Source organism: Centrocercus urophasianus, unplaced genomic scaffold, assembly GCF_019232065.1.
Source record: "Centrocercus urophasianus isolate 14NV4802_14NV808 unplaced genomic scaffold, USGS_Curo_1.0 seq_17, whole genome shotgun sequence".
NCBI lineage: Eukaryota > Metazoa > Chordata > Aves > Galliformes > Phasianidae > Centrocercus > Centrocercus urophasianus.
The window spans coordinates 32990082-33004150 of record NW_024884722.1 but is presented as its reverse complement, the minus strand read 5'-3'; the positions used below and the strand labels follow the sequence as shown (position 1 = coordinate 33004150).

Below are 14069 nucleotides of genomic sequence, written 5' to 3'. Positions count from 1 at the left end.
TTTTGCCGCTTTACAATTTTACATTTGAAATGCATTGGTGTATACTAACTGCATAGATTTGGCACTTGTTATGACATGAGAGCGTGGGAGTAGCTATGACTTGCTAATTTCGATAAACTTGGGAGAAATGAACACTCTCCATTACTTGCACCATTACTTGCACCTCTGCAAGATCACAGCTTACGGCACTGATATTCACAAGGAAGGAGGATTCATCCTTCAGGTCCTGGTTCTGCTTCTTATTGCTATCCTTCACGTACAGGTATACTTGTTTTCTTACCTACCTTTTAATTCACTTCTTGTGAACCTTGAAAAAATAGTTCATAAAGACATTTCTGTTTCCATATGGAAAGTCTGTGTCTTTTAATGTGTTCTCACTAGTTTTCATTTCACACTTTAATAGTGAACAGCCCAAAGGCTACATGTTTATGATAAACCAATACATTTTACTCATACTTGACCAGCTCTGCCTATAATGTTCAGTTTAGGGTTAAAAGCTTTTTAGCTGTATTTCTGCCATTTTAAAGAAAAGGGGAGAAAAAAAGCTATAAGAGTAGTAGCAATAGAGATATTTCTCCTCGTTATTAATTTTTGATATTGCAGCTCAATGTTTGGTCCATGGACAAATGGAGAAAGGTCCTATAAACCAAATTTTCAGCACTGCTAAATTTTTGGGGATGGGTTTTGCCATTTTTCTTTTGAAAAATATTCATTATTTCACACTTGTGTCAGCCTCTCTGTTCACAAGCCAACACACACTTGCTCTTTTATTCCCTGCCATCACATTTTAGTATTGTATACTAATAATTTCTTTCTGAATGATTTCTTTGTCTTAAGGAGCACCGTTTGCCCTTATCTTTAAGTGCAGCTGCTGTCAGTTTTTAACACAATGAGTAAAAATGTACTGGGTTCTGAAGTGCAGCCTGTTCTGAAACATGAATGTGGGCTATTGCTAGATATCTCTTTTGAAAATAATCATATTTACAGCATCCATCTTATTTTCCAGCAATTTATTTGCTTACATCAAAAGATAAGGTATAGTTTTATTAAAAATAGCCAATATCCCATTTCATCATATCCATCCCATTATCTGCATACTGTAATTAGAGGCCTTGTGAAACGACGATTCTAAACCCTTATTTTGTTAGGCACAATTGACTGCATCAAACTGAAGTAATGCAACAAAAGGACCTTGTCAGTAGCCTGATCACCAGGATTTACGGGGAGTCAGATTCAGTACATGTGAAAATTTGGCCTGTTTATTGCCTTTTCCTTCTTAGGCTGTGTCTACACAGCAGAAAATAGGAGGGAAGGCTGGCTACCACTGTGCACACATGGTGTATAGTTTTGCAATCTAGACACACATCAGGCTTTGGATAAGGACAAGAAATGCAACCAAACACAGTATTTTTGTCAGGGCAGATGATACAACAGGAACATCAGGGATGAGGTACCTTTCACCAGCTTGGATATCATAGACGTGAGAATAAGCAAGCCCTAACCTGAGGCCAAGGAAATGCAGAAAATTTAACATCACAGATACTGAAGAAGTTATTTTGCTTGTTTGTCACCTATAAAAGTTGGGTTACAATTGAGGTATTAAGTCCTTCTTTATGGTACTAGGACAAAGTCTGTGAGTTTACACTCTTGGGACGTGTTCTCACTATTTTAAGACAGTGCAATGAAGGAAGTTTTACCCAACAGCTCAATTGCCTTAGAGTTAAGATTTCATACACCTCTTCACTGCATTTATCAGCAACTCACCTTGGGCATGATGCATGTCTTGAAGGAGTTCAGGTATTTTGTTCAGAAAATTCTGACTTTCAAATACAAGTTTCATGTGCTGATTTCCTCACGGGAAAAATAATTTGTTTTCCTGTAAATCCTGTGGCTACTGAGAAACAGCCAAGAGTGCTGGACCAGTCTAGATTCCAGTAGTCTTTGACGTGCTTGTACCACTCATATTGTTCAAAACGGAGTACAAACACAACACTTTATCTATCACCTGTCAGCTCAGAAAAACAAAACAAGATGCAGCTGAGAAAATGTTTTTAAATGAAATTGTCTCTATACTGACCTACAGATGTTATTGCAAAACATTGGGAAAAACTCCGAGATGCAAATTCCTCACCTCCACTGAAGTGACAATGCTCCTGCAGAACACTAACAGCAAATTACTGCTGATCTAAGGCTGAGTTTGCAGGATCAAGCTTTCAGCTTTTAATCAAGTACGTAACTAATCAGAAAAATTAATATTTTGCAATATATAAGAATCTTCCAAAGTGCTGTTGTTTGTGATGAGAGCTAATATTCTCTTAATGGCATAACATGCAGCTAACGAAGCAGGAAAGGGCAGATGTATGTATGTTACGTGGCACATATGTTAAAAATGTATTTCTCAGACTGATAAAATGCCGACTGGTATTTTTTATATTAAATGTCAACCTCTATCCATTATAACATGAACCTTGATCGTAAAGCGATTGTCCACAATACTTAATAAAAACTAATCATAGTTGCATTGTCCTTTTAATTGCATAAAATACAAAGTTTGCATAACATTTGAAGAAGACTGGAAGGAGACTGATTTGCACTTCCGTGCCATGTTCTTGTAATCCTGAAGGAATCAGAAACACTTAAAGCAGGTGTTATGCAGCACTTTGCGTTTTTTTTTAATAATGTTGATAATGCAAGCTCACTGGGTTACAAAGGAAATTATTAACTACTACTCCATGAAATCAGACTGTAATTAAAGCGAGAACACGCAGCACTTGCACAACAGCTCCCAAAAAACAAGTGAGCTGCACACAGTGTTGATGTAACTGGGGACATACTGAAAAAGAGGAGGAAATTCTACAGAGAGAGGGAGCTGGGAGAAGCTAAGAAATAAATAGACATTTATACATGGCTTTTTTATGGGCAGATTACTGCAGCGTGCCATGCATCATTTTTGCCAATAGGTATACCGCACATTTATTTCATCTCCTCTTCCCTGGCAAAACTGAATTCTGGAGAGGTGACTGACAAAGTGTAAAGCTGACGACATCCCTAAGAGACGGGTATGAAAAATCATGAACATAAATATTAAGGTTTTACTAATAATTTCATTTCTGAAACCATTTTTCTTTTCAAAACAAAACCCAGTATTTTTCACTTCTAAGTACCAAACTCATCATTACCAGAGAAAGAGTGCTATGCATGCACACAGTTTTTCCATTTTCCCATTCTACTTGAATGTTCACCAAATTGAGACTAATAATGCAGGGAAGCACTGAGATGTTCATACTGATCCACTCCCTCTATTCTGATTCATCACTGACGGAAACAGAAAAGGCTTCGTTTTTCTTAGATCTGATATTTTCCTTAAAAAACTTCAGATGGAAAAAAAATCAAGGAAAAGTATGACAGGCTGGGAATAGTTGGGGAGAACACTCCTCCCTGTTTGCAACAGATAGTAAATGCCTTAGCAGAGCAGGGAGAGAACCATGTTGGGCCACATGTTCACAACAGTACTTGCCTAACTGAACTCTCAGTGCCATGCTAGAACAAACCATTGGTCTACCCTACAGATTTCCTGCAGTAAATCAGTACAGTATGTGACAACATCCAACATTTGCAGTCCTCAGGGTAGAAATTAGTCTGAAGAGATGGAAGAAAACGTCTGCTGCTTAAATCTATGTTCCATGAGCTAGTATGGTAACAAAAATACTACAGGATCCATATGTTTTATTTTATCACAGTATGCTTTCCAATAATATGAAAAAATTTTATTACTATTTTTTTTTTTGATCAACATGAATACAGGAATGTGAATAATTAATGCAATTTTATCTGAGACAAAAGCATTCCGTTCATAAACAGTGATAAAAGGCACATATGCTTATCATTTTGGAGAGAGAAGTCGCTTAGGTATTGCTTTTAGTCGATATCCTCAACGTAACAAACGTGACTAAGAAACTGGAGAATATCAAATGCACAGAGATGGCATTCAACCAGAAGGCCTATTTCATTACACAGGAAAAACTCAACTAAAAAGCTTACTCCGAAAGTGACACTCTAATCATTAAATCCAACTGAGACCCAGCCCTAGTTACTTTCACAAGGAAGGAACTTAAAGGTAAAAATACCTCTATGATGCTAGCCTGCTTACAGTCCACGAAGGCATACAGATGCTGCTCCACTGAACAAAAACCAAATAAAAGAGCTATCAACAGCTTTATTACAGCTTCCAAGGCCCTTTCCTCAAGAAGGTACTTGGGAATTTGTCGCAGTTCAGCAGCCAGAGGCCTCTGTCATAGGAGAGTCCTTTATTCTTCTTCTTCTACTACATCTACTATATTCACACAACACAGTAGCACACACATATATATATATGATTATGTATATCTTGGATACAAGTCTCAATAGTTTCAAGGCCTCCCTAAACAACCATATCTAATCTTACATCTTGTTTCTACATCCAGTGTTTCTTCTTGATCAAAACGTACAGTTCCCTATTGTAAAAGATCACCACCCGTGACCACCACCTTAGCACAGCAGAAGCAACAAACACAGTAACTAAGCAGACCCTGCTTTTGCCGTTTAGGCCTGTGAAGCCCATGGCCTCATGGAAGTCAGGCTAACTATGGATCCCCACGGGGATGGACCCCCAGCAAGCTCCACATAGTCCCCTTCAGGAATTAACTCACAAGGAGTTGTGCCAACCTCACAATTTGTCTGCCAGATTCTTAGTCATACAATCATAGTATGGTTTGGGTTGGAAAGGTCATGTATTTTACTAATGTTGATAATGCAAGCTCACTGGGTTACAAAGGAAATTATTAACTACTACTCCATGAAATCAGACTGTAATTAAAGCGAGAACACGCAGCACTTGCACAACAGCTCCCAAAAAACAAGTGAGCTGCACACAGTGTTGATGTAACTGAGGACATACTGAAAAAGAGGAGAAAATTCTACAGAGAGAGGGAGCATAAGATCAAGTAGTCCCACCCCCTGCTATAGGCAGGGACACCTCCCTGTAGACCAGGTTGCTCACAGCCCCATCCAGCCTGGCATTGAAAACTTCCAGAGAGGGGGCATTCACAGCCCTCGGCAACCTGTTCCAGTGTCTCACCATCCTCACAGTAAAGAATGTCTTTCTAAAACCACAACTAAATCCACCCTCTTCCAGTTTAAAGCCATTTCCCCTCATCGTGTTGCTACTTGCCCTTATAAAAAGTCCCCCAGCTTTCTTGTAGGTCTCCTTCAGGTTCTGGAAGGCTACTATAAGATGTCTTCAAAGCTTTTTCTTCTCCAGGCTGAAAAGCCCAGCTCCCTCAGCCCATCCTCATACAGGAGGTGCTCCAGCCTTCTGATCATTTTTGTGGCCCTTCTCTGGACCTGCTCCAACAAATCCACATCCTTCCTGCACTGGGGGCTCCAGAACTGGACACAGTACTCCAGATAGGGTCTCATGAGAGCAGAGTAGAGGGGCAGAATTACCTCAAACTGCTGGTCACGCTTCTCTTGATGCAACCCAAGATGCGGTTGGCCTTCTGGCCTGCAAGTGCACATTGCCAGCTTACGCTGAATCTTTCATTGATCAACACTCCCAAATCCTTCTCCTCAGGGCTCATCTTAAGCCATTCTCTACCCAATCCGTATCTGTGCTTTGAATTGCACCAACCCAGATGCAGGACATTGCACTTGGCTTTGTTGAACTTCATGAGGTTGGCACGAGCCCACCTCTCAAGCCTGTCCAGGTCCCTCCTGATGGCCTCTCTTCCTTCTAGTGTGACAACTGCACCACTCAGCTTGGTGTAGTCTGCTGAGGGTGCACTTGATTCCACTGTCCACGTTGACTACAAAGGTTTTAAGTAACACTGGTCTCAGCACCAATCCCTGAGGAATGTCACTCATCGCCAGATTCTACTTGGACATTGAGCCATTGACCACCACTCTCTGAGTGCAACCATCCAGACAATTCCTTATCCAGCTGGCACTGAAGTCTGCCCTGACATCAAAATGTTCTTGCTTGGACCTATTAGTACCCTCCAGCTTAACTTAATTACACTCTATTAGTTAAAGAAATACGCTGAAGGAGGTGGGCCACCCTGAAACCTTAACTATCTTGTTCAGCTGAATAAATTCAGATGGCTAATGCTGACACTGAAAAATCCAAACCCCTTAGCTAAACAATGCCTATCAAACCAAATGGGCAAAACAACTTTTTATCCTGTGTTTTTCTTCTATTTGTTATTGCAGATTAGGACATACCAACCACAGGATCAGCACACAGACAAAAGCACCTACTGCCAATACAGCCTTTGTGATGCAGCCACTGCTGTTTCCTTTTCATTTCTACCACTCAGGCACACTGGAAAACAGACTTCTGATCACAATGTCAAAATGTGGCAAATATTAATTTTCACATCACATAAACAATCGCTCAAACAACCCATAAACGTCAAAAGACATTTCAGAAGAAATTAAAATTAACTGTGTGCAGAATATTCCAATTAGTTTACTAATGGAAAAGCTGAAATCAATTTTCAACGTCATTATTTTAGTTTCAGTATCAAAATGAACAGCAGATGGGGAATACATTTGTGCATTTATTTATCTGCACATTAAACACATTCTCTTAATGATAATTTCTTCTGAACTTGACAATTATGATGCAGCAATTTGAGAAGGGGTTTTATGGCACAGACTCTGTCATGGACCTTGAGCTTTCTTATAACTCTACAAATGAAGCCCCCAGGAAAACACAGGGACTTTCTCATCAAATTGCTGTGTTGGCTGAAATCAAGGACACATCCTGCAGGTCAAAGGGATTAGGAGGAAAGATGCATAGATATCATCCATAGTTCTGTTGTATCTAAAAAGATAAGCATTCGAGCTTCTGGTATATCTAGACCTGACTTTATTCGGTGTTTAGAAGCATTTCAGTCATCTCTGAGAAAATCACAGTAATGAGAAGGCCTATCTAGATCCCTTTAAATGCTCTGACTGGGATCTAAGTATGGCACTAGACAGCATCTCAAGTGCACTATACACACAAGCAACAAAAGCATCAATGTTCAACCTTTGTGAGCATCAGATGAAGTTGACACACCACACGGGCACACAGAATACGTGACTATTAACAGTGCTGATATCACTTCAGCCAACACTGTAAAATGACAACCAACCACCACCAAACTGTGTGACTTCAACAGGTTGGATTTTGGCTCAAAGCATGAGCTTACTGGCACAACGAACAGCAACTGCAAGTTTGACAAGCCATTTCATGCCTTATTTCCAAGCCAATTTGTGTGCTTAAAGTGATTCCTCCCAACCTGACTTCAGGCTGGACCGGCCATGACTCTGTAAGATCCCCACCAAGACTGCAATGCCACAAAATCATTTCTCAGTCTAGCTTTACCAAGGCTTCACTTGAAAACATCATTTCATAACAATTAAACAACCATTAAAAGGCAGACATGTTAACAACAACATCAATCTTCATCCAGACTTTTCACTGGTGCGACACACAACAGTTAAATGATGTTTGGGTCCATTCTAGTCCAAAACAGTATAAAATGTGCAGCTTATGATTAGAGAAGAAAGACCATAGTTAATGACATATTGCACAGAGAAACTCAGTAACTTATTAGCTTTAAATTTATGAGCAAATATGCATCTTGACGAGAGCAACCATCATATAATTACTTCTGCAAATGAGAAACATGTTCATATGATAAGTATTTTCTATCCAAGTTGCTATCGGTTATACTTCAGAAACAAGTAACTCATTTAGGAACTAATTTGAGCAATAGAGTCTGCCAAATTGAGCCTAAAGCTTCAAAAACCAGAGTTATGCAGTAAGAAGTTAGTCCCCTAATTTCCTGCATGAATGGAGACATAAAATTAAGACCAAGTTTCATTTTATTAAGGCTCAGAAATCTTAAAACTAAGGTGGTTTTGAATTCTTCAGCTTCTCCAGCTCTTAGAAACAAACACTTGTTTAAAACATTGCACTGATGAGGCTTAATGGGCTGAAGGCAATCTGTGTTAATGGTGTCTACCACAAAACGTATTTTTTTTTTTTTTACTCTGAGTGCCTTTATAGCTCAGGGATAGCTAATATCTCTTTTCCTCCAGTTTCTTTTTATTACTGACTACAGGGCCAAGAAATTATCAGTCAAACTTGGGTATCAGCTTACTTAAATCAAAGATGGTACGAGCGCTGTAGGGAGTTTCGCTGTTGTCCTAAGTGGATCTATTAATTGTTGGGAACTTAAAGGTACAAAACCATTCCTCCCCTAATTACCCATCTCATGCATTACTAAACTCATTAACAAAATGGTGCCACTATTTCATTATATATCATTTGCATGGAAAATTAGTATGTATTCCACTGATAAAATGTGTGATTTAAAGAGGTACTGTTACAAGAATAATGATACCACGTAACACAGCACAGAGGGTACCACCAAAAACAACTTCCTAAGGCTCTTGAAAAACAAAATTCTCTATATTTACACAGTGGAATACATTTCAATAAATATGTATCTTTTAGGATGGCCAATTAGATTAAACCGATTTTTAGAAATATTTAAATACAACTCTTTGTGAGTTATGAGTTATGCAGGCAGGTAAAAAACACGTTTCTCAACATAAAATCAGTACAGCTATATGGTAGCAGGTCTTGCCATTTGATGAGATTTAAATTCATTTTGTGAAATGACTGCCTGGACTCAGTGGATTTAAAAACAGAAGTTTAATAACTCAGTGTACTGTACCTCACTTGTGCCTGTCTCTTCCAAAATGTCCATTTTTGGATCATTATGCTGAGGTTATTTATGTGAATTCAAATACCCATTAATTTTCAGAGACAATTTTAATTCAATGCAACATTCATATTAACTGTGTTTTAGTTTTACAGGTGGAGAACATTCACTCAAATCACGCCTGCAATTATGACTCATTACAGTAAATCTGACCTCTGCACTGTTACATTCTATTGCTTTATCTTTTTTTTTTTTTCTGAATGGTTCTTGACCATTTTAATATTATTTTGTCATACCATGCCTCTGAGCCAAAGGTACTGTTCCAAAAAGAACAAAAGAGAGTTGAAAACCACCACTAGGTACAAACACACAGGGAGTTGGTTCTTCAGCCAACATACTTACACACTAGAATTAACAGCAACTACTAAGCAATTTTCTCAGCTGTGTCTGCTGAGAGGGGAAAACTGAGAATCAAAACATTTATCTATTTATTTTTATGAGGACGATTACCCTGAATGTGACTAACTACAGAGCAAGACCATCCCTTCATTAGGTATTTCCAATCACTTTCCCAAGGCAGCAACCTAGATCAAACATTTTTTACCAGAGCTCTCCCAGCATCCTACTACTACTGGTGCTTCCCTGTTTATGGCTCCTTGTTGCTTTTCCCTGATTTCTGTTGTTTGTAGACAGTTCTCTCAACCACGATGACCTTTATCTGCAGCTTGCCTTTATTAACAACATAATGTATAATAACAAACCCAAATATTAACCAAGTTGGCAATTACCTGTGCTGGCATACAGTTCCTCCTCTCACAAGATGTTTTGTTATTATATAATGCTTTTGACCATTTTGAGATTAATTTTCAAGTACAATATCCATCAGTTTCAGAAATGCTTCACTCAGGCCCTCCTCCAGTATATTCAGGCAATTGCATCATTTGTTCTGCTCTTAGCAATTGACTTTAACAGCTCTTGCTTCTTTTATTCTATACACAGGAGAAAACTAGTAGTTTGCAACATGATTAATTTTCACGTTAGCTCTTAACTAACTCCAGAAGAAAAGGTAAACTCCTGACCTTACATTCACATTCATAACAGCAGCAGATGAAGGTGTGATTTGCCATCTGCCTTGACTGCCTCTTGTTTCTTGTTGCAATTTATGTTCATTACAGAATATGTTGAGTCTGTTACCCAAAGTATTCAGCATAGGTAGCTTACCCTCAAACATATTAAACCATTACTTGTGCAATCACAGCACAAGTTTTGTTTGAGAAACACCACATAAAAGAAGATTGATTTTCATCTTGAAAATGTCAAACTTCTGCCTATAACGCTCAGCTACATTTTTCTGAAAAGGCAAACTTCCAAAAAAGCCACCGGCCTGACAGATCTCTGACGCATCATGATAGATGTGACAGCTCTGCTACTTTACTGCAAGAAATGTGCTCCAACAGAATGAGACAATCAATGGAGAATAATAAATCTAGCCCAGATAGTACAAATATTTTTTTTGTACATGCATAAGAAAAAAAAAAAAAAAAGGAAAAACAGTTTTTCAGTTTTTTAGGGTTGTTTTTCCTTCTTTTTTAAACACATCTCAGGAACTTCACACTTGAATAAACTACTCCACTATCTTTCTTGAATATTACAGCATACTACTTACATTACTTAATCTTTTCTTATCTATTTTGTCTGTTCAACAATCCTCCACGTAAAGTCTTGATGTGCATGTATGTTTTATTAAGCCAGAGGAGGAAAAACAAACAACATCTAACTTTAAAACACACTTAAAAAAAATAAATAAATAAATAAAAAATTACCTTTTTTTCCTGGTTCCTCTGACAGCCAGATGAACAACAGCTGCTCCAGAAGTATCTGCTGAATTATATTCCCATCTTCCTAGAAAACACAGTAGATTGATACTACATCAGTCTTTTGCCTTGAGGGGACAATGTGAATTCTTTTTCTTCAAAATTCCTGTTCTTAAGATAAATTAGAGCAACTTTGCAAAAGTTAATTTCATATTCATGAATCAAAGCCTTCTCGGTGAAGAATCTGCTTGATTTACAACCAGAACATTTTCTACCCTCTACCTCTTAAGTAACAGCCCTGATGTCAGCCTGAGAGGAAAAAACCTAAGAATGTGTTTACTGAAATTAATTGGCCACAATGCTAATAAAACCAGCTCACCTAAGTCACTCCTATAGCACTGATAAAGATGCACTTGGTAACACGAGTACATCCAAGGTTTTCAGTAAGCAGGCTCAATAAATCTTCAAACTGCTACGCCAACAGATTGATGGTTACTTGTGCTTGTGTATGATTTCAAAAATAAATCAATAAATCACTGTCATAATTCTATTTGTTCCATTTTTCATACATTCAAACGCAGATAATAGTTAATGTTGTAGTAACCCAGATTGAATTAAACAGCACTGCACACACAGAACAAGAAGATACGTGAATCCAACTCAGCAGATTTTGAAATGAGGATCAAAATACGAGAATTTCAATATCTGAAGAACATCTGCTTGTTTACGTGTTTTTTTCTTAAGACTGCAGTTGCAATGAAAAAGCAGAGCAAAGAGAGTAAGAACACTGTGCTACTCTTACACTCCTATACTCTGAAACATCACGATCATATTTATAAAGAGGCTGGCATTAAATAAGCAAGCACATAAGATCTGTAAGTCAAACATACACCTGTGTCAAACATATTTGCACATACCTAGATATCATAAGATTTCAACATTTAACTTTATATAACACTCTTGGAAATAATTTCTTCCTCTGTTGTCATGGGTTATGCAGACAAAGTGCAAGAAGTCATCCATATGGACTGGAATCTCTATTAACACAAGCTTAACATAACACAGCATGTTCTTAGTTACTCTCCCTAGGCTCAGAGGCCCACCACACATCAGTTTCTTCCTACATCACAGCTTTTTGGTTGGATTAGACAATTATCAATTATCTAATTACTGAGAGTTTAAATAACATTCTGAATTTACATTTATTTTTCACAATATGCAAATATTTCATATTAATATAATCAAATTGATTACTGCATCTGGAGTTATTTCTGAATTTTCCATAACTGGCACTGCACTTCACCTAATCATCTCTAATTTTGCTATCATCCTATTACCTTCTGATACAAATGTAGGTTTAAAAATAATGTCATAGAGAACAAATCTGAAACTTATAACAATTCTTGCTGCACTGTGTGTTTTTTTTCTCTCGTTTTGCTAGCAAGCAAGCTTTCTAAACTTTCCCCTGATCAAATTTCATCTCTACTAGTAAAATTACTATTAGTACTCTATAATAGAAATATATACATTGAAGCGTACTAATAAAGATCAGGTGAAATGCATAATTTGAACGTTTGCTTCATCTTGGATTTTTTTTTTTTTTTATACTTCATCTTGCAAGCAAAACCAATAGACAGCTGTACATCCACCATACCCTGATGGTATCACTTGATATCATTCTTCTCAAAATACACGTAGAAGCACAAGGTTCTACTGTTCATAGGTGGCACACGATGTTACAGGATAAGCATTACAATTATCTTGGTTAGTCAAGCGTAGTCAAGGGTTTTTGGAATCTTTCATTTATTATCAAAAAGAGATTCCCAGATTATTCACTGACAGAAATTTCCTTTACAGAGAAAAGAGCAATATATCTGCAGAAGAAAAGGAACAAGGCACTTTTAGTTGAGGCATGGACTTTCAGAGGTGAAAAGGCTGAATACCCAAGGGAAAACGGTGTGGCTATCCTTAGGCAGGAATATTTTCTGCATACAGCTCAATGTGACAGCAGGATACAGACAAATAATGTCATTAGAATCATATAAGCAGTAGAATATCCCAGGTTAGAAGGGACCCAAAAGGATCAAACCCTACATCAACTACACTAAGTTATGGGAAAGACCTTTTGTTGTCATTCAGTCCAGGCATAAATTTCCTATACCCATAGTCAAATTCCTCAAATTCCACACACAACTGGGCCATGGTGATCTCCAACTCTGGATAAGTCTAACATCAGATGAGAATTCAGTCCTCTAACTCCACTTTCATTTTCTGCATACATCAACAACATCCAGAGCTAAGTTACCACAGCTTGGTGCACAACAGATCCCTATTTTGGGCTTCCTTGATTTCCCCTGAGTACTCTCTTCAGTTCATCCTTCTACGTCCACAAAATGCAGGAGCAGGAATTTCCTACTCTTCAGAAGGTGTCAAATCACACACCTTTCAATTCTGCCCTGCTCACCCACAAAGCATTTGCTTCACTCTCTCCCTAGTATGTTACATTCATTCTCTGCCAGCTGGCTCTACATGCAAAAGGAGAGCCTGCCTGTGGACAACTGGGATCACGTATGTCTTATGCATGGGTTCTCAGTGCACTTCATAAAAACCCAAGAACTCTACTTTATACCTACTGATTTTTAGCCTCCACAGCAAAAGAGAAACATGAGCTATGATATGTTCAGCTGCCTGCAGACACACTGACCTTATTTTTAAGCTTATTAGAAGTAACGCTTTGCATAAGCTGCTGCAATTTAATTGCAAAAACAAAGCAACAGGAAACAAATTTATTTTCAGTATCTGATTTCACTCACTATCTGTTAGACAGCACTTAACACCGTTCCCCCACATTTCAGCTGAGGAATTTTTCTTTGATTTTTCTCTTCAAAAATCAGTGAGGAGATGACCATAACTTGAGTTCATGACAGAAGAAAAGATTCAGCCCATTCAGGTGACCAGCAGTCTTTCAATGACTGCTGAAAGTCTTCTGTATGTACAACAGAGTACAGATTACCCATCTAACATCCACAGAAAATCGTAGTCTTCGGTTGGCCAGACTGAATGTTCATGATAAAAGAAACAGAATTAGATATAAGTAACAGTTAAATCTCCTTCCTAGTATTACTTCTTTCAAAACATTGCATTCTAAGTCTGATACATTTTCATGTATTCTGATTTAAACCTTGAAAGCAAAACAAAACAAAACTATGAATCCAAGCAGAGAAAATGCTCACTTATTTGGGCAATTTTTTGCTTTCTTCATAGCATCTTGCCTAACTGAAAGGCCAAATGCTGGCAAGATGCAGTTCTTACAAATGTCATTACTCCAGCAGAATTGACACTCTGACCTTCAACTCTCATTTATTTGCTTCAGATATGGCCATGTTTTGATGAATTCAGGGGAAATCTGCACTGCTGCTTTCCAAAAGAAATAAAAAGGTAAAGTCATCCATTTTAATGACTATACAGAATGAGATTCAACTGTAAGCAACTATATTAG

General features: G+C 37.9%; 1 protein-coding gene across 2 annotated transcripts in view; it reads right to left on the bottom strand.

Moving 5' to 3' along the window:
- PCDH15 (protocadherin related 15) overlaps window positions 1-14069 on the bottom strand; it is a 643190-nt gene that overhangs the window by 507725 nt on the left and 121396 nt on the right. For both annotated transcript variants that reach the window (XM_042818673.1, XM_042818671.1), the window contains exon 3: window positions 10580-10658. The gene's annotated coding sequence lies outside the window, so the exon portion shown is untranslated. The remainder of the gene's footprint in view (window positions 1-10579; window positions 10659-14069) is intronic.